Source organism: Mirounga leonina, unplaced genomic scaffold (genome assembly GCF_011800145.1).
Source record: "Mirounga leonina isolate KUSES-001 unplaced genomic scaffold, KU_Mleo_1.0 Mir_53, whole genome shotgun sequence".
Lineage (NCBI taxonomy): Eukaryota > Metazoa > Chordata > Mammalia > Carnivora > Phocidae > Mirounga > Mirounga leonina.
In genome coordinates, this window is record NW_023270807.1 from 84394037 (window position 1) to 84412328 (window position 18292).

General features: G+C 38.1%; 1 long non-coding RNA gene across 2 annotated transcripts; it reads left to right on the plus strand.

Annotated features, from left to right (window-relative positions):
- The first annotated feature begins 475 nt into the window (after window positions 1-475).
- Window positions 476-7325, plus strand: LOC118000775. 2 transcript variants are annotated; one of them, XR_004676554.1, is made up of 3 exons: window positions 476-554; window positions 5848-6004; window positions 7024-7325. It is a non-coding gene; the product is annotated as an uncharacterized LOC118000775 (long non-coding RNA). The 2 variants fall into 2 exon arrangements; XR_004676553.1 differs by lacking the exon at window positions 476-554 and adding an exon at window positions 3671-3784.
- Window positions 7326-18292: the final 10967 nt, after the last annotated feature.

The window sequence follows — 18292 nt, forward strand, 5'->3', positions numbered from 1 at the left end:
TACCCACTCCCCCCAGCTCCCCTCCCCCTTAGTCTCAGGTGTTAGTGGGCTGTATTTACATGTTTTTTTAAATGTTATTTTATTATGTTATGTTAATCACCATACATTACATCATTAGTTTTTGATGTAGTAATCCATGATTCATTGTTTGGGTATAACACCCAGTGCTCCATTCAATACGTGCCCTCTTTAATACCCATCACCAGGCTAACCCATCCCCCACTCCCCTCCCCTCTAGAACCCTCAGTTTGTTTCTCAGAGTCCATAGTCTCTCATGGTTCATCTCCCCCTCCAATTTCCCCCTCTTCATTTTTCCCTTCCTACTATCTTTTTTTTTTTTTTTAAACGTATAATGTATTATTTATTTCAGAGGTACAGGTCTGTGATTCATCAGTCTTACACAATTCACAGCACTCACCATAGCACATACCCTCCCCAGTGTCCATCACCCAACTACCCCATCCCTCCCACCACCCCCACCACTCCAGCAACCCTCAGTTTGTTTCCTGTTAAAGCATGATGAGATTTATAACTTCGAGGAACAGAGAAACAATGTAAGTTTTTCCCTCGAGTTTTGGGATATATTTGTCTATTACCAGAAACCTGAAATAATTGCTATTTAAATTTTCCTTCTTTTTCTTAAGTACAGAACAGTTTTGTTTTCAATATCTTTGTTTCTTTATAATATCTGCAAATGTCTGAAGGCAAATAGGAAAGAGTCGGAGTGGATTTTGAGTTGCTTACAGAGTCATGCTTTTGTCCTTCTGAAGAGTCCATTTATAAATTAAGAATCATTGATTTTAACTTTTTAAAAAATCTGTATTTCCATAAACTATTTTCAAAGAATTGGGTAGGCTTTGCCATTGTAGTGTTTAGAAGTTGATTTACCCACTCTACCACTTTATTTTGAATTTGCCTTTTTCAATCAATTGGAAAATTTCTAACTAAAATGGAAATCAAAAGATTTCTATGTTCTGTTGTCCAGGGAATGTGAATTCTTTGGGAGGGCATTTTGGATATATCCACAAAAGACATTGCATAGGAAGACCTGAAGCTGGCAGAGTCTGATTATAAAACCCAGCAAAATGAACTTTATTGCTCATCCTGGGTATTTCTGAATTTATTTCCTGGCTTTTAGCATTTACATGAATAACTTGGGCCTAGAGATTAGGCTGGAGTACTCTCTAAAAATCTTTTCTGGAAAGGGAAGTTAAAACAAGCAGCTGAGTGTTTAAGGGATTTTCTTGGGAAGGTGGAGGAGTTGGAGGAGTTAAGAGAATTTGAGGAGATGGGGCCAGATTTTAAGAAGGGGAATTTATGTTGATTGTGGGTGTTAATTTTAATTTTAATTTCTGTTCTTTTATCTTGTTAATGGAGTCCCTAAGGTTAGCCGTCATATTTTTTGTATCCACTTTTTAATTTGGTCTTTCCATAGGTACCAATAAGACAATTGCTTAAACTCTCTAAAATATAGAAGGTTTTCCAATTCAAAGGATCCACTGTTTGATCATTGATGAATAGAATCTTATACTAATCCAAATAGTGACTCAAACCAACAAGCTTTTTTAATGGCTTCACCAAAGATGCAAGAGGCATCCTATAAGAGAATATAAGAGATACAGCCCTCACAGGTGCAGACAGCCTAAGAAAGCAAAAGCCTTCATTGCACAGGAAGTAAAGATGGTGCAGTGAAAATGTTGTTTCTGGTCTCTTGTTGGAACATGGGATGCCTCTCCAATCATAGACCCGCTAATCTGTGACATTGGGCAGGTGCTATAGGAATGAGACTTTTTAGCATTTTAGCAGACAACAAAGGTTGAGATGACAAAGGCTCCTTATGGACTGGAACCTGTTATAACAATTCCCCTGAAAGCTGGCATGGCTAGACAAAGGGGATGCTGCTTGTAACTTTGCGTCTTGGAATCCCAGTCCATTCAACTGACCACCAAAGTGTACCCTCCTAAGTGCATCTTCCGGATGCTGGAGACCGGATAGAATATTCTCATTGGTCATAAAGGCACACTCTCAAGACATAAAACAAGACAAAAGGAAAAGTCTCCTCCAGTTTTTACGCAGGCGACCCACAGCAAAGTTTGTCATAAATAGACATCGGTCCGGTGAGAACTGTGAACTCATCAGTCTGTGAGGCCAGCTCAAACAGCAGGCATATAGGGTCTATGCCCGTGTTTTGCCCTTTGATTTTTCCTCCTTATGATGAGTGATATAATAGACAAGAACGAAGAGAAATCATAGCCATCTCTGGGAGGAAAAGGATCAATACAAACTGACAGCACTCATACAAAATCTTTACCAGAGTCATTATAACCAAGGAACTAGTTCCACAAATATTTTCTCCTGATAATCTAAATTTAGAAAAAGGGCAAAAGGGTTTTCACCACTTTTGCTTCCATTGAACCCTGCAGACAGAGACTTGGGAGGCGGGTGTGTTAAGAATTCTTACTTTCTGCTGGTGCTAGTCAGAGGCCCTAGGATCTTTCAGGGGTGGCCCTGGAGCACGCCATGTCCAGCCAGTGAAGTATCCTGCCCACTGCGCCAGAACTGTCGGGGAGGGGACAGTTTCCCCCAACCCCTCTTCATTCTTTTGGCTGGTCTAATACTTAAATTAACATGGCACAGATTAATGGGCGAAAAACACATTGAATTTTGTATATTCTGAGCCCCATAAAAATATAAGACCCAAAGATGTGACAAACAAAGGCAGCTTTTATACCTTCTAGACAAAGAAACAATACATTTGTGAAGAACTGACAAGACAAGGAAACTTAGATTTGAGTACTAATTAGTGAGGAAACTAAGCGGAGTTTGTTTACAAAAAGCCTACTTGCCTTTGAATTCCCGATCTCTGGCAATAAGGATGTCTCTACACCTGGTGCAGGGAGGGTGTCTTTCTCCTGAGAGATTTATTTCCTGCTTTCAGAGAGACAGAAAAGAGAGTCAGAGCGTTCTTCTTGTACTGGCTGTTTCTCAAGTAACTTTAATTCAAAATTATATGCCCAAATAGCACATTCTGGGGCAGCCTGCCCTAAACCCCATCAGCCCCACAAGTGGTAACTAGTGTTGTTTTATTATTTATCATCATTTATTTTCTCCCTGTAATAGAGTCACATAGCAACAAGCTCTAAAAGGCGCCCATGGTTGTTTGTATCAGTGCCTGTGAGAGAGATCATTGGCTTTTAGCCTTTGCTCAGAAAAAGCAACTTCATGTCTCAGCTGCTTGCCAGATGGGTCTGTCACCAACAGCTGTTTTCCAGCCAATCTCAATCATGGCTTACTTCCAGGGAGCAGAAGAGCATGACTGAGTGAATCCTTAAAGTCCTTTTTGCCTCTCCTTGGGATTACTTCACTTGTGTTTACAATATAGCAACTGCTAGAGAGGAGGGTCTGCCCATCCTGCTCCCGCACCAGCCTCCTCTCTGAGCTGGGAAGCCAGTTGCTTCTTTATGCACAAAGGCCTAACGTTGTGACCCACAGAGTCTGCATCCTCCTATTTTGAAAGATACATAATCATTTACTAAAATAAAATTTTGATACATTTTACAATTTGTGGCTTCCAAAGTTCAAATATCTCTATTCTGAACAAAGTGTAAAAAAAGCCAAACTAAATCTTTTTTTTTTTTTTTTCAGTTTGCCAAGCATTCATTCCTATGAAATAGCTCTGAAAGTTTAACTTTATATGATTGAGGCAAAAAAAGCACAAGACATTGAATTTCCTGTTGCAACCTCCTATAGGTCCCTTGTTATTTGTAGTTCTTCACAACCCAAGGTAAATCAAAACAAAAAATATCTTTACAGATTTCCTTTCTCTACATCATTCTGGGACTTGCTTTCTTTTTGAATCTCCTTTTGGATGTACAACTTTTCTCACTTATGTGACTCCCTTATTTTCAAAATATATATTTGAATCTATTTTCCAAATGCATATTTCATCTAATTTACTATTTCTCTTCCTGTTTGCAAAATACATATACCCGAATCACATTTCAAATGTGTATTATTGTTATCATCCCTTTGAAGTCTTTTTTTTCACTTGTAAATTGAAGTGCCCTCCCCCAATCTGGATCCCAAAACTATTTCTGACAATGTTGGGAGGATCTTGAAATCTTGAATTGTTCTCATGTATAAAAGGGAGCCCATAAAATTGGCAGATAAAGAGCTGATACCTCATTTCTTCCTCTATACAGATGTTACACAACTAGTGTAAGCATTTTTCAAAATCATCTGGGTCTGTGGTCTCATTTTCACTTCCTCTAGTTAAGCCCTACTTATCTTTCAAATTTTGGTCCAAGCATCACTTCCTCAGGGAATCCTTTGACCACATCCTACCACTACCACAGATTGGTTCAGATACTCTACTATCTACATTCTAGCCTCTTGTGTTTTATCATCATAGTGTTTGTTACAACTTTTAAATATAATTCTCAGCACTTATTTGATTAATATCTATCTCCCTTCCCTAGACTCTTAAACTCCTTGATAAGATTGGTGTTCTTTTGCTCTGTAGCCCAAGCCTATAATAACACTTGCTTCATGGTAGGAATTCAATAAATATTAAATGAATAAAGGAATAAATGAGCGAAGGAATAAATGAATAAAAAATGGGTGAAAAAAATGCGTGAATGACTTAAGTCTCCAAAACCATGACCAACATGGTGACAATCAATAAAATAAGTTAATATTATTATTTTTAGTCTCCATGACAGATCAAATAAATTTGCTGAGTATTTCAGTTCATCAAAGACCTGATTATGGCTTCAGAAACTGAAAGTTATGTGCGCCTTCAAATATGTTGTTTCCTCCCTTTGAATTGTTTCCTATAATTGTGCAATGGATGGATGTATAGACATAAAAAGATATACATATGTGTACGTGTATATATGAATGCATAATAAAGAATAAATCAGTGAATTTTTAGATGCAAAAATATGTAAAATATTTTTTCTATTTAATAGTTATGTGTATTAAAATGTATATTCGCCTTGATTTTATTTAATTTTACTAAAACAGTTAAGTTTTGGGCGCCTGGGTGGCTCAGTTGGTTAAGCGACTGCCTTCGGCTCAGGTCATGATCCTGGAGTCCCAGGATCGAGTCCCGCATCGGGCTCCCTGCTCGGCAGGGAGTCTGCTTCTCCCTCTGACCCTCCTCCCTCTCATGCTCTCTGTATCTCATTCTCTCTGTCTCAAATAAATAAATAAAATCTTTAAAAAATAAATAAATAAATAAATAAATAAATAAATAAATAAATAAATAAAACAGTTAAGTTTTTAGTACAAGTTTTATTAGTCCTATGAGGATTTCTATGATCAAGAAATATATGGCCAGGTGTAAACAGAATTAATTATTCATACATTTTTTTTCTGAAAATTCAATTTTCTTCACTCTAATTTGCATGCTTTAATAAAATTTGCAAGTTTAAGGCCTTCATTTTTCTTTGTAAAGAAGTGTGATAATCTCAATAATATGGAGATTTCTGGATAATTAGTTTTTCTGTTATAATAATGTTAATCTTAATTTCAATTCTCAATTAATTGATGGCAAAGACTGAATTATTTTGTTTTAGATTCACAGGGAAAGTTTGAGACCTGTGAATAATTACCATTCCATTCATCTCACATTTAATTTCTTAAAATGAATTCCCTTAGAGCTCAAAGGGAAAACAAAGATATTTTGAAAGTTTTTTCCCCCTGGATTAATTTTCTAGTTAGGATATTTACACACAACAACACTTCTGTAAATTTTTCTCCCAGAACCAGAATACCACAACTCATTGTCTTTTAATTGCCTTGTCAAACTTTCTGATCGTCTTATTTATCTTCTCTGAGTTGCAGAAATGAAGACATGAATGGGCCAAGAGTTGTCACCTTATCCATTCAGCGCCTAGATGCCAACTGCACGTTTTTGGTCTCTTTCTCTCCAGCTGTCATGTGCTTCCATGGTACCCAACTGCTTGTGGTGCAGTTCCTGGAAGGAGCCACACTTTTTCAGGTCTGTGAGTCTTTGTGTGGCCTTCTGCTTCATCCTGGAATCCTATTCTCCTTATTCTTAGCCTGGCTAACCCATACTGTTTCTTTGAGATTTGCTGGGGCATCATTTTCTTCAGGAGGTCTCCCATGACCCCTGTTCTAGTCCTTCTGTACCTAAGGAAAGAAACCAACTAAAGGCAAAAAACAAAAACAAAAACAAAAACAACTAAAGGCAAAGAAGGAGGGGCATTCCTTTAAGAACTCAACAACAGGTAAAATCCAAAGATGGTAGGTAAAGTAGAGCTGAGCCATCCAGGTCCTAGGCTGGGGTGCTGAAAATCAAGAGGTCACGTCATGTCCCCTCCCGACTCTGCTGCTTCCGAATGCCTGCTCCGTGTTTTCCTTTCTCTATGTGCCAGATTCCCCTGCTGACTCACCTTACACACAGGTCAGCTGCTCTTTCTACATCATGACTTTTCAGCAATGTCTGATGCAAAATTCTCAACCCACAGAAAACCTTACAGCTCAAATCAGAGAAAACCTCAGTCATGGCAGAATCAGTGGAGGAACCAGATTTCTCTGAGGCATGTTTCTGATCAAATCAGTCATGACTAAAGGGGCAGCACTATGTCCTTTCTGGTGGCTCTCCATGGAATAGGTTTTCTAGAGTGGACTAGAGGGGGCATAAGCGATGATGATCATCAGGACGCTGGCCCTTTGATTTGGGATTGGTACCTTTCAATGGACCCCTAACATAATGTGCTATCCGTTCATAGCTTTCAAACTGCTGTATCACAATGAACTGTCAAGATTCTGTCTTTCCACTAGGCTAGGAGCTTCTTGTGAGGATAGACAATTGTTGGGGGGTTTTTTTGTTTGTTTTTATTGCCAGTGTTTCTAGTACAGGCCTTGGTCTTCAGTAGATAATCAATAAATGTGTTCCCGATAACGGTGACTAGTTAAATATATGAATATGGTAATTTCTTGCCTCTCAGTTCTGAAGTCCTCGAGTTCAAAGGCTGTGTTTTATTTTCTACACAGAATAAACATCCAGTTTTCTGCTGACACGGGAGAAGAGACAGACCAACCGCATGGAGTTGGGGTGAGACTCTGGCTCTCTCAATGCTTCTTAAATAGACTTTAACCAATTCTCCTGTTTTTAAGTCCAACCTTTATATCCTCTAACTGAGGTACCCGGTTGCAGTCCATTTTACATATAATTACATACAATAAAATCTAGTTGCATCTTGGCTTTCTTTACTTTTGGTTTAGGGTTATACTTTCTTTGGTCTCCTAAAGCAGTTACCAAGGGTCCACCTGTTTTTCCACCTGATGTGCTATTCTGGTCATCTCTTCTCCAGTTATCTTTGCCCTTGTGGATGTATGCCTGTAAAAAGTCATTCTGTTGTTTGAGTGTGGTTTGGGAGAAAGTAAAAGAAAATATATATGTTTGATCCATCGCCTTTGCCCAGAAGTCCCCATTCACATTACTTCATTTTTTAATTTTTAAAAATCAGCCTTATTGAGGCATATTTTGTATATAGGAACATTCTTTGATTTTAGGTGTGTTATTTAATGGGTTTTGACATATGTGTAGAATCAGGTAATCCCCACAATCATGATATAAAGCATTTCTATCACTCCAGAAAGCCTCCTTGTGCCCACTTACAGTCAATACTGACGTGCCTTCTGCCACTACAGATTTACCTTTCTAGACTTTCACATACAATTGTTCATAATATTCCCTCATCCTTTAATGTTTGGAGGATTCCTAGTGTTTGTGTCACCTCTTTCATTCACAATATTGGGAATCTGTGACTTTTTTCTTTTTTTCCTGGTAAGTCTAACTAGGGGGTTATCAATTTTTTTTAAGCTTTTAAAAGAAACATTTTTGGTGTCATTGATAGTCTTCACTTTTTTCTGTTTACAATTTCATTAATTTCTATTCTTCTCCTTACTATTTTCTTCCCTCAGCTTTTCTAAATTTAGTTTGTTCACTTCATTCTAAATCATTCATTTGGGACTTCTTGGTTTTTTTTCCTAGAGAAGGAGAGGCAGGGAGGGGCAGAGGGAGAGGAAGAGAATCTTAAGCAGGCTCCATGCTTAGCACCAAGCGCAATGTGGGGCTTGATCTCACAACCCTGAGATCATGACCTGGGCCAAAATCAAGAGTTGGACGCTATACCGACTGAGCTACCCAAGCCCCTGGGACTTTTTTTCTAACATAAGTTTAAATGTCATAACCTTTCTTGTAAGTATTGATTTAACTGCTTATTAAAAATTTTGATTCATTGTGTTTTCACTTCCATTAAGTTAAAAATATTTTCTATTTTCTCTTGTGATTTCTTCTTTGACCTAAGAGTTATTTGGAGTGTATGCTATTTAAATGCCAAATATTTGGGAATGTTTTTATTTTTAGGTTAAATCTGTCGTGTTCAGAGAACATACTTTGTAGATTTCTATCCTCTTAAATGTATTGAAGCTTATCTTATAATCTCTATTGGTTTATGTACCATAAGTACATGAAAAACTGTGTATTGGCTGTTGGGTGGAGTTTTGTATATACACGCCAGCTATGTCAGTCTGGTTGATATTGCTATTTAATTCTTCTGTATCTTTATTGATGTTCTATTTGTTCTATCAGTTACTGAGTGTTGAAATCTTGAAGTATTACTGCAGATTTCTTTTTTTCAAATTTATACAGTTTTGCTTCATATACTCTGATTAAGTGCATGCACATTTAGGGTTGTTATATTTTCTTGATAAACTGGCCCCTTTTCATAAGAAAATGTCCTTTATCCTTGGTAATTTTTTTTCTCAAGTTTCTGATTAATGGTATAGAGTTTTAGTTTTACAAGATGCAATGAGATGTGAAGATGGGTTACAGGCAGGTTGTACAAAGATATTAATGCATTTAATACAATTAGAATGTACTCCAGGAACTTAATGTCCTTCATGATGTAAAAATAAATTGTATTTAAGAACTGCAAATACGGAGGGGCGCCTGGGTGGCTCAGTCGTTAAGCGTCTGCCTTTGGCTCGGGTCATGGTCCCGGGGTCCTGGCATCGAGCCCCGCGTCGGGCTCCCTGCTTGGCGGGAGGCCTGCTTCTCCCTCTCCCACTCCCCCTGCTTGTGTTCCCTCTCTCTCTGTGTCTCTGTCAAATGAATAAAATCTTTAAAAAAAAAAAAAAAAAGAACTGCAAATATGGAGAAATGAACATGGGGCAATTTCATCTTGCCACTTACACTCTTCCATTTAGGTCCTATCTCAGGCATCTTATTTCAGCCATTTTCCTTGAGACAACTTTGATCAAACAACATGTTCTCATTCTGTGCGAACGTAAAAGCTTAAAATCCGAAATTGGCAAAACAGGAAAAGCTTTTTGAAAAGGTAATTTTCAGAGTTAATTGATTGAGACATTTTATTCCTTGATCAATTTTTTAAATATAACACAAATTTAAAATTCTATTTCATCTACTTTAATTTGAATTCACTGATTTTTAAACTCAGAATACCACTTTTTAAGCAAATGGCTTGGATCTTTTTTTATCTGTACCATAATCTACTGACTTTAGGTTCTGCTGTTTTCAGGTTTGTTTACGTCATTCTTTTTACCATGTCAACTTTCCTGATGCTCATTTTGAATATGAAAATATCTGTTGCCCCAGTTTTATTGATATAATTGACATAGAGCACTGTGTGTGTGTAAGGTACACAGCATAATGATGTTAGTTTCATATATCTTGAAATGATTACCAGAGTAAGTTTAGTTCACCGCCATCATCTCTTAGAGATACAAAGATAAAGTAAATCAAAAAGAAAGAAAAGGTTTTTCTTTGTGATGAGAACTCTCAGATTGGCTCTCTTAACACCTCTCAAATACACCATAGAGCAGTAGTAACTGTAGTCATCAGGTTGTACTGTAAATCCCTATGACTTACGTATCTTTTTTTTTATTATGCTATGTTAATCACCATACATTACATCATTAGTTTTAGATGTAGTGCTCCATGATTCATTGTTTGCATATAACACCCAGTGCTCTATGCAGTATGTGCCCTCTTTAATACCCATCACCAGGCTACCCCATCCTCCCACCCCCCTCCCCTCTAGAACCCTCCGTTTGTTTCTCAGAGTCCATAGTCTCTCATGGACTCCCCCTCTGGTGTCCCCCCCTTCATTTTTCCGTTCCTGCTATCTTCTTCTTCTTCTTTTTCTTTTTTTAACATATAATGTATTATTCGTTTCAGAGGCACAGATCTGTGATTCATCAGTCTTACACAATTCACAGCACTCACCATAGCACATACCCTCCCCAATATCCTTGATAATTTTTTAAAAACTACTTTGTGTAATAGTATTATAACATGCAAGCATTCTTTTGATCAGTGTTGCATGGTATATTTTTTCTATCTTTTTCTTTCATCCTACCTGTATTTCCTGTCAAAGTGGGTATCTTGAGCGTAAAGTTGGGTCTTGCATTTTTATTCAATATGGAAATTGAATTTAATTAAAGTAGATTTTAACCCATTTGTTTTTAAGGTTATTGTCAATGTAAGTAGATTTAAATCTACCATATTGTTTATTTTCTATTTTCTCATCTTCTGTTTGTTTCTTTTTTCCTCTTTTCCTCTTTTTTGGGGTTAATTTGAATAAATTATGATTTCATTTTATCTCCAATATTGGCATATTAGCTCTTTGTTTTATTTTATAAGTAGTTGACCTAAAGTTTACACTATACAGCTTTGAACTGTCATAACTTACCTCCATTAATTCCATATCACTTCACCATATAGGGTATGAAATTTACAACAGTAAATTTCCATTTCAGCCTCCCATCTTGCATGCTATTATCATGTCTTTTACTTCTATACTTGCTGCCAACCCCATGATAAGTTGCCATTAAGTTTGCTCAAATGAATTCTATTTTAAAAAGATTAAATGAGAGGAGCACCTGGGTCGTGCCATAGGTTAAAAAGCCAGCTCTTGATTTCAGCTCAGGTCATAATCTCAGAGTCGTGAGATCAAGCCGGGAGTCGGGCTCCTGCTCATCAGGGAGTCTACTTGAGGATTCTTTTTTCCCCCTCCCCCACCAACCTTGCACACATGCACACTCGTGTGTGCACTCTCTCTCAAATAAATAAATCTTCTTAGAAAAAGATTAAATGAGAAAAAAATCCTTATATTTATCCAAATATTTACAATTTCCTATATTTCTTATGCCTTTGTATAGCTCTAAATTTTGGTCTGGTGTCATTTTCCTTCTGCTGAAGAACTACCTTTGATGTTTTTTGTAGTGCAATTCTTCTGGGGATATATTTTGTCTGCTTAGTTTGTCTGAATATGTTTTTATTTTGCCTTTATTTTTCAAAGGTATTTTTCACTGGGTAAAGAACTCTAGTTTGTCAAGTGTTTTTTTTCTCTCTGTACTTTGAAGATGTCTCTCCATATCTTCTGGCCTACAATAGGTTCTAACAGCAATCTGCTGTAATTCTTATCTTTTCTCTAACCCCCTCAGAATATAATGCATCTTTTTTCCATGACTGCTTTTAAAATTTTTCTTTAATACTAGTTTTCAGCAATTTGATCACAATATGCCTTGATATAGTTTTTTTTGGTGTGTGTCTATTCTGCTTGGCATTAGTTTACATTCTGAAATTTGTGAGTTGAGAGATTCCCTTAGAAGTGGAAAATTTTGGGATGCCTGGGTGGCTTAGTTGGTTAAGCATCTCCCTTGGGCTCAGGTCATGATCCCAGAGTCCTGCCTTTCCCCCTGCCATTCCCCTTGCTTGTGCTTGCTCTCTCTCTCATTCTGACAAATAAATAAATTTTTAAAATCTTTAAAAAAATGGAAAATTTTGATCCATTTATTCAATTATTTATTTATTTATTTATTTATTTATTTATTTATTTAAAAGATTTTATTTATTTGTCAGAGAGAGAGAGAGAGCACAAGCAGGGGGAGCAGCAGGCAGAGAGAGAATCAGGCTCCCCACTAAGCAGGGAGCCCAATGTGGGGCTTGATCTAAGGACCCTGGGATCATGACCTGAGCTGAAGGCAGATGCTTAACCATCTGAGCCACCCAGGCATCCCCCATCTTTTTCTGAAATTCAAATTATGTTTATGCTAATTACATGTCCTTCAGGCTTTACCTTTTGTGAGCTGAAATCTTGAATGGGGGTAAGCATTAGGTAGGCCATATAGAAAGCCTGAAGTACAGATGCATTTATTCTACTTCCTGATGGAACCTCCGGGAAGAACTGTTGACAGATTGTTCCCCTCACTAATATAGTTAGGCGGAATCTGAGGAGTACTCTGAAGCTTTCATTGGCTTTCTGTACAAAGGGAACAATTCACAAGTTCCTGCATACTTTATGGGGATGTGGAAAGTACTGAGCTGAGAGCCAATGGAGTTATGTAATAAACCTTACAGCTAAAGATAAGGTGACACTAAGTCAGAGAGTCAAATATAAAGAACTCAGACCATGGTTGGATGGAGGATGTGGCTGAACTGGGAAGTATCTGTAACCCTACCATGGGTTGAGGTTGAGTTTGATCAAATATAAAGAAGTTCTGAGCTTTGTTGGAGCCAAGAAAACAAGTCAGACATTTACCAATAGCATTTCAGAAGAGATAAGTGTACGTGCCCAGAGACCAGATCAGACCTGACATTGCCCACATAGATCAGCAAAAGTCCAAAGAAAAACGCCTAAAGAAGCAAGCCATTGCAAGTCTCTCCCACATGCTTAATGAGAGCTCTGTTTAACCCCTGCCAACAAACATCCTGGGGAGTAAAGATATGGGAGCAAACAGAAAGAATGGGCACAATTACACCCAAACCCTGAGTTACCCCCAAAGATACTGAAAAGGACTGAGATAATATGATCTAGTTTGCCCCATGATCACCTCAATCCCTAGCTACCCAATGAGGAGACAAGATCATTTATTTACATATGTATTGTGCATCTGAATGCTAATGTATACATTTGTGTCTTTTCTACACATATTTACTAAAATAAAGAGACTTCCAAAGAGCAGGCATGATGCCCACAATCATTAAGTAGCAATTTGTTATCTTGGATGAAACTGCCCAGGGAGACCTCACAATGCTTAGAGAATTCCAATAGTAATTAAGGCACGAAAGAGGTTGTAGTGGACATTTGTCATTTTTGCTGTCTAGCATCCAATTTCCTTTCTTCTGGAACAATACACTGATATATATTGGGGAACCTATCCTTTCTTCACACCTTAACTCTGCTCAATACACTGTTGACTCTACATGTCACCCCAGTCACTGAGTTATCTCAAAGAAATACAAAGGGATTGAGATACTGTGATTTAGCCTCTATGGAGTGGACATGGGCACAGGCAGGGAATTTCTAGCCTGGTGCTAAAATGAAAACTGAGGGAGAATTTCAGTGCTTTGCAGGCACACTTGGCATACACTTAGGATAGAGTCTGCAAATTGAGAGCCCATGGTTCACTGAATCTTTCAGGTATATTTTGTTGGCCCCCATGTGTCTTTAAAAATATTGACTTAGTTGCCAATATTTATTCATGTTTTAAGATTTATTTATTTGAGAGAGAGAGAGAGAGAGAAGGGGCAGAGGAAGAGGGAGAGAGAGAATCCCAAGCAGACTCGGCACAGGGCATTGAGCCTGACATGGGGCTCAATCTCCCAACCCTGAGATCATGACCCGAGCCGAAATCAAGAGTCAGATGCGGATGCCTAATTGACTGAGCCACCCAGTGCCTCACAGTTGCCAATATTGAAAAATTTAAATAAATATCCAAATTTCCAGCATTAACTTAAAAATCTGAAATGGATTTCCAGCTATGTCAGCTAAAAAGATTTGCAAATTCTCTCCACCAAATGCAAGTATAAAAATAGAACTCTCAATAACAATAATTTCAGGGTTCTGTAAATTGACTAATGGCAGACAAGTTGAGAAGCATTTATTCTTGAAAAGCTACTAGGGCTTTGGATAAGAATAGTGAGAGTTTCTAGGCTTTAGCCACCAGAGGGGTAGACTTGATTTGGTGGGGTTGGTAGTGAGGTGTGAAAATGGCAAAGGTAGAAAACAGCAGGACAAATCTGTAGCTCTAGGTCCAGGGGAGTATTAAAAAATGTCAGAAAAATAATCAGAATCCAGAGTTGCTATAACACAGTACCTGGAAGTCCAGCATTCAACCCAACCTTATAATACATGCAAAGAGAGAAGGAAAAGTGACTCATATTCAAGGGGAAAAAAAATCTGTGTGTGTATGTATGTGTGTACATGTACTCTGTTCTCTTAATTTCTCTAAAAAACATGGTTGCTTAAAACAATGATGATAACACTGCATCATTGGCTTAATAATGCATATAGATTAATATATATAAGACTAATAGCAAAAAAAGGATGAGGAAATGGGGACGCCTGGGTGGCTCAGTCGATTAAACGTCTGCCTTTGGCTCAGGTCATGATCTCAAGGTCCTGGGATCAAGTCCAGCATCAGCACTGGGCTCCCTGCTCAGCAGGGAGTCTGCTTCTCCCTCTCCCTCTGCCCCCCCCTTCTGTGCTTGCTCTCTCTTTCTCTCTCTCTAATAAATAAATGAAATCTTAAAAATATAATGGAAAGGTATTGCAGAAAAAAAACACTGTATTTTACCAGAATTAAGTCAGTATCAATCCTAAGTAGATGGTAAGTTTAAGATGCCTGTTAGAACTTTTACAGCAACGACTAAGAAAAACACTTTTAAAAAAGCTAAAATTCAACAGAGGAATTAGCCTGGTATAATAAAAAAAATTATCACAAATTTAAAGAGGTAAAGGAGGAACAGAGGGAAAGAAAAGACATGAGGCACATAGAAAGCAAATAGCAAAGCGGCAGACATACACATTCAGATTCTTGGCAACCCGAGGTTTTGTTGGACAACAGGAGTGGCAGAGACTGCAGACAACCAGAAAGTGAAGGCCTGGACAGCAGCTCCCTCTAGATGGGATATGTGCTTTCCATGTTTCCCCAGTTTCTATTACTCTCAATTGCACTTTACACTTCAGGGTTCACTTCACTCATTCTGCTATCTGCCTGATAACAAGCCATCTCTCCTCCATCCCAGAGGGGCAAGCATCCCTTCCTGACTCCACGGGCTCTCCCTTTGTAGATGCATTTTCACTGGCAGTTCTCAAACCTTTCCAGAAATTAAGTATAAATCATGCATTGTGTATGCGAAAATGACATTGTTTTATTCTGTTAGGGGTGTGAGTTGAGTGATTTAAATATGGAAAGGAGACATTTAAATTTTTGTGTAAGTTGGGGAAATGTTACACGTTTTGTTGGCATTTGAAGAAAGCCGTGTAGTTTTATGCTATTATTTGTAACACCATTTTATAAATGAGGAAGCCAAGACTCAGAGAGTTCTCATAATCGGTACAAGGTCACATAGTTATCCAAGCTTCTCCCAAAGAGCGTATGTTTGTGCTTACAAAAAGGAAAGAGAAAAGATGCTTTATAAAATCTTAAAAATAAATTAACGCATGGAAAATAATTTTTTCTATGTCTCACAAAGATTAAAAAGCCATGCGGTTATTTTTCTTCTTTGACTGGGCTAAATGTCTTTTGTGTATTACTGGGAATTGGAGAAAGCTGGACTAGCTCTGGAACAGCTGGTAAAATAATTACTAAAATAATCTCCGTTTTTCAAAGCCAAGAAGAACTGTTCCTCACATTGAGAAGTCATCCTTCAAACACAGATAAGTTGGTTTTATTTGGTGTTTTGGCCTTATCTGTGTCTCAAGTTTCAGGCACTGAGGGAGAAGAGTTTAAATATTTCTGTAGAATAAAACTTAAGGAATCTTACAAACTCTTAGCCTCTCATTTTTACTGCTGTACTAGATTACAGTCTTCCATCATTTAAGCAGAGTCGTTTAGGACTGAGGATGAAACAGTCATTATTAACCTTGCGCTAACCAGGAAAGTTCTGTTGTCCTTTGGAGAGTGAAGCTATTCCTCAGACTATTTGGAATAGAAACAAGACCCAGGGGCGCCTGGGTGGCTCAGTTGGTTAAGTGACTGCCTTCGGCTCAGGTCATGATCCTGGAGTCCTGGGATCGAGTCCCACATTGGGCTCCCCGTTCAGCAGGGGGTCTGCTTCTCCCTCTGACCCTCTTCCCTCTCATGCTCTCTCTCAATCTCTCTCTCAAATAAATAAATAAATAAAATCTTAAAAAAAAAAAAAAAAAAGAAAGAAACAAGACCCTGGCAAGACATCACTACAGGCATTGCGATGTCTGTAGCTAAGCAAGATGACTGGCACACTCAATCGATCCATTCTTATTCCTCTGATTTTTAAAAATTCAACGAGACTTTTATAGTTACCCACAGAAATCACGACTGGCTCCGGCGAGGCCTGAGCATAAGGCAGAGGCCACATCCTGGTGCCTCTTTGCCAGGCCCACCCTGCAGATGTGTTACATTTTGTTTGGCTTTTCAAGTGTTTAAAGAAATAGTTTTTCTGAATTTTGTAGACAAAATTTTGCAATCTTGGAGAAGTCATACAAACATCTAAATTTCTGGTTTCTCTTGAGAAATCTATCTGGCCACAATGGGCACAGGATGCTGCTGAGTAAATCCTCACCCCTGTAACAAGAGCCCACAGGTAACCTGCAGGGGACTGCCTCACTCACTGATGGAGGTTGAGTTTGTGCCTCTGTAGACTCACTCTGTGTGCTCACTTTTCCCATGGGTGAAGCCTGGAGAGTGATTCTTTGCCTTGGGATGGTTATGATCAATATACTGATTCCATTTGTTTTGTTAGGTTCAAAGCCACACTGTTGAGTTTCCTTTAGGAGTTTTGACACTCATTTGACCAGTCTTTGTGGCACAAATCTTTGTCCTTGAATCTGATTTTTGGAAACAGTTAAAGGAAAATTTGGAGCCAAGTTTGGGGTAAAAAATATGTGTGACTATGAAATAGTGAAAACCTGTTTCTCTTCCGTGGTTTGTAAGCTGACTCAAAGGTAATTAAACAAAAGAAAAGAAAAGAAAAGAAAAAGCTCAGTCATGTGTGAGGGATGGCTTTTAGTTCTTCCAGATGTCAGTTACCTTTCCACTAAACTTTCAAAATATCTTATTTGTGACTCTATTATGCATATAGGACTTGGGTTTTACTTTTTTTGTTTGTTTATTTATTGTCTTTACCCCCTTCAACTACTTGAGAAATATATACTTTTATTTATCTTTGGTATGGTATACATAGTTGGAGGCCAAAAGATTGAATTGAAAGATTCATTATTGAATGAATGAATGAATGAATGAATAAGTCAGTATAAATGGAAAGCATCTTAAATTGACTATTTTAAAGGGAATAACACACACTTTATATCTGTTAAATATCCATCCTCAGTTTTTTTAAAAAAATATTTGTATACATCCGCATAGTCAAAATGGATGGACAATCGTCTTTGGAATGTGTAACTTTCTTTGGTCCCCAGAGTCAGTCCCTGGTATTGCAAAGCAATTCAAAGTCACTTGCTTCCCCTTCACAGACAAGAATCACTTCAGTACACACTTGTGGTTTTTCTGATGAGGAAGGAAAAGTAAAAGTTGTAGAGTCGAAGGTGAATAAAAACCCATCAATAATTACAGCTTACCGTTCATGTCCTAGTTCAAAAATAAAGTATCAAAGTATTTCGGACTGTGTTAAAATGTTCAATACTGCTAACCAAGTATCAGCGTCAACCTCAGGATGAGGCAACATCGGCACTTTGAAGCCTTCAACACAGAAAGTCTAAAGGAACGAATAAGTAAATATATTAAGACAAGATCAGCGAGAAAAACCCAGAAACCACATAAAACCGTGGAAAACGAAGTATCCCTTATATATGAGTGCTTTAGTTACACCAGGTATTTTAAGGTTGGTTATTCTTTCCCAGAGTAGAGTGGCAGTGGGTAGCAGGGCTTTGAGGGAATTCTCACTTGCTTCTACCCAGGAGAAAAAGAAGGTCTCCTTGTCCCACCCTCGACCCCCTCCAGCCTATTTGCAAGTCGCCGTAGACACTGGAGAGGGTATGTGCTCTGGTAAGCGCTGTGAATTGTGCAAGACTGTTGAATCTCAGGTCTGTACCTCTGAAACAAATAATGCAATATATGTGAAGAAAAAAAAAAAAAAAGAAGAAGATAGCAGGAGGGGAAGAATGAAGGGGGGGAAATCAGAGGGGTAGATGAACCATGAGAGTCGTTGGACTCTGAAAAACAAACTGAGGGTTCTAGAGGGGAGGGGGGTGGGAGGATGGGTTAGCCTGGTGATGGGTATTGAGGAGGG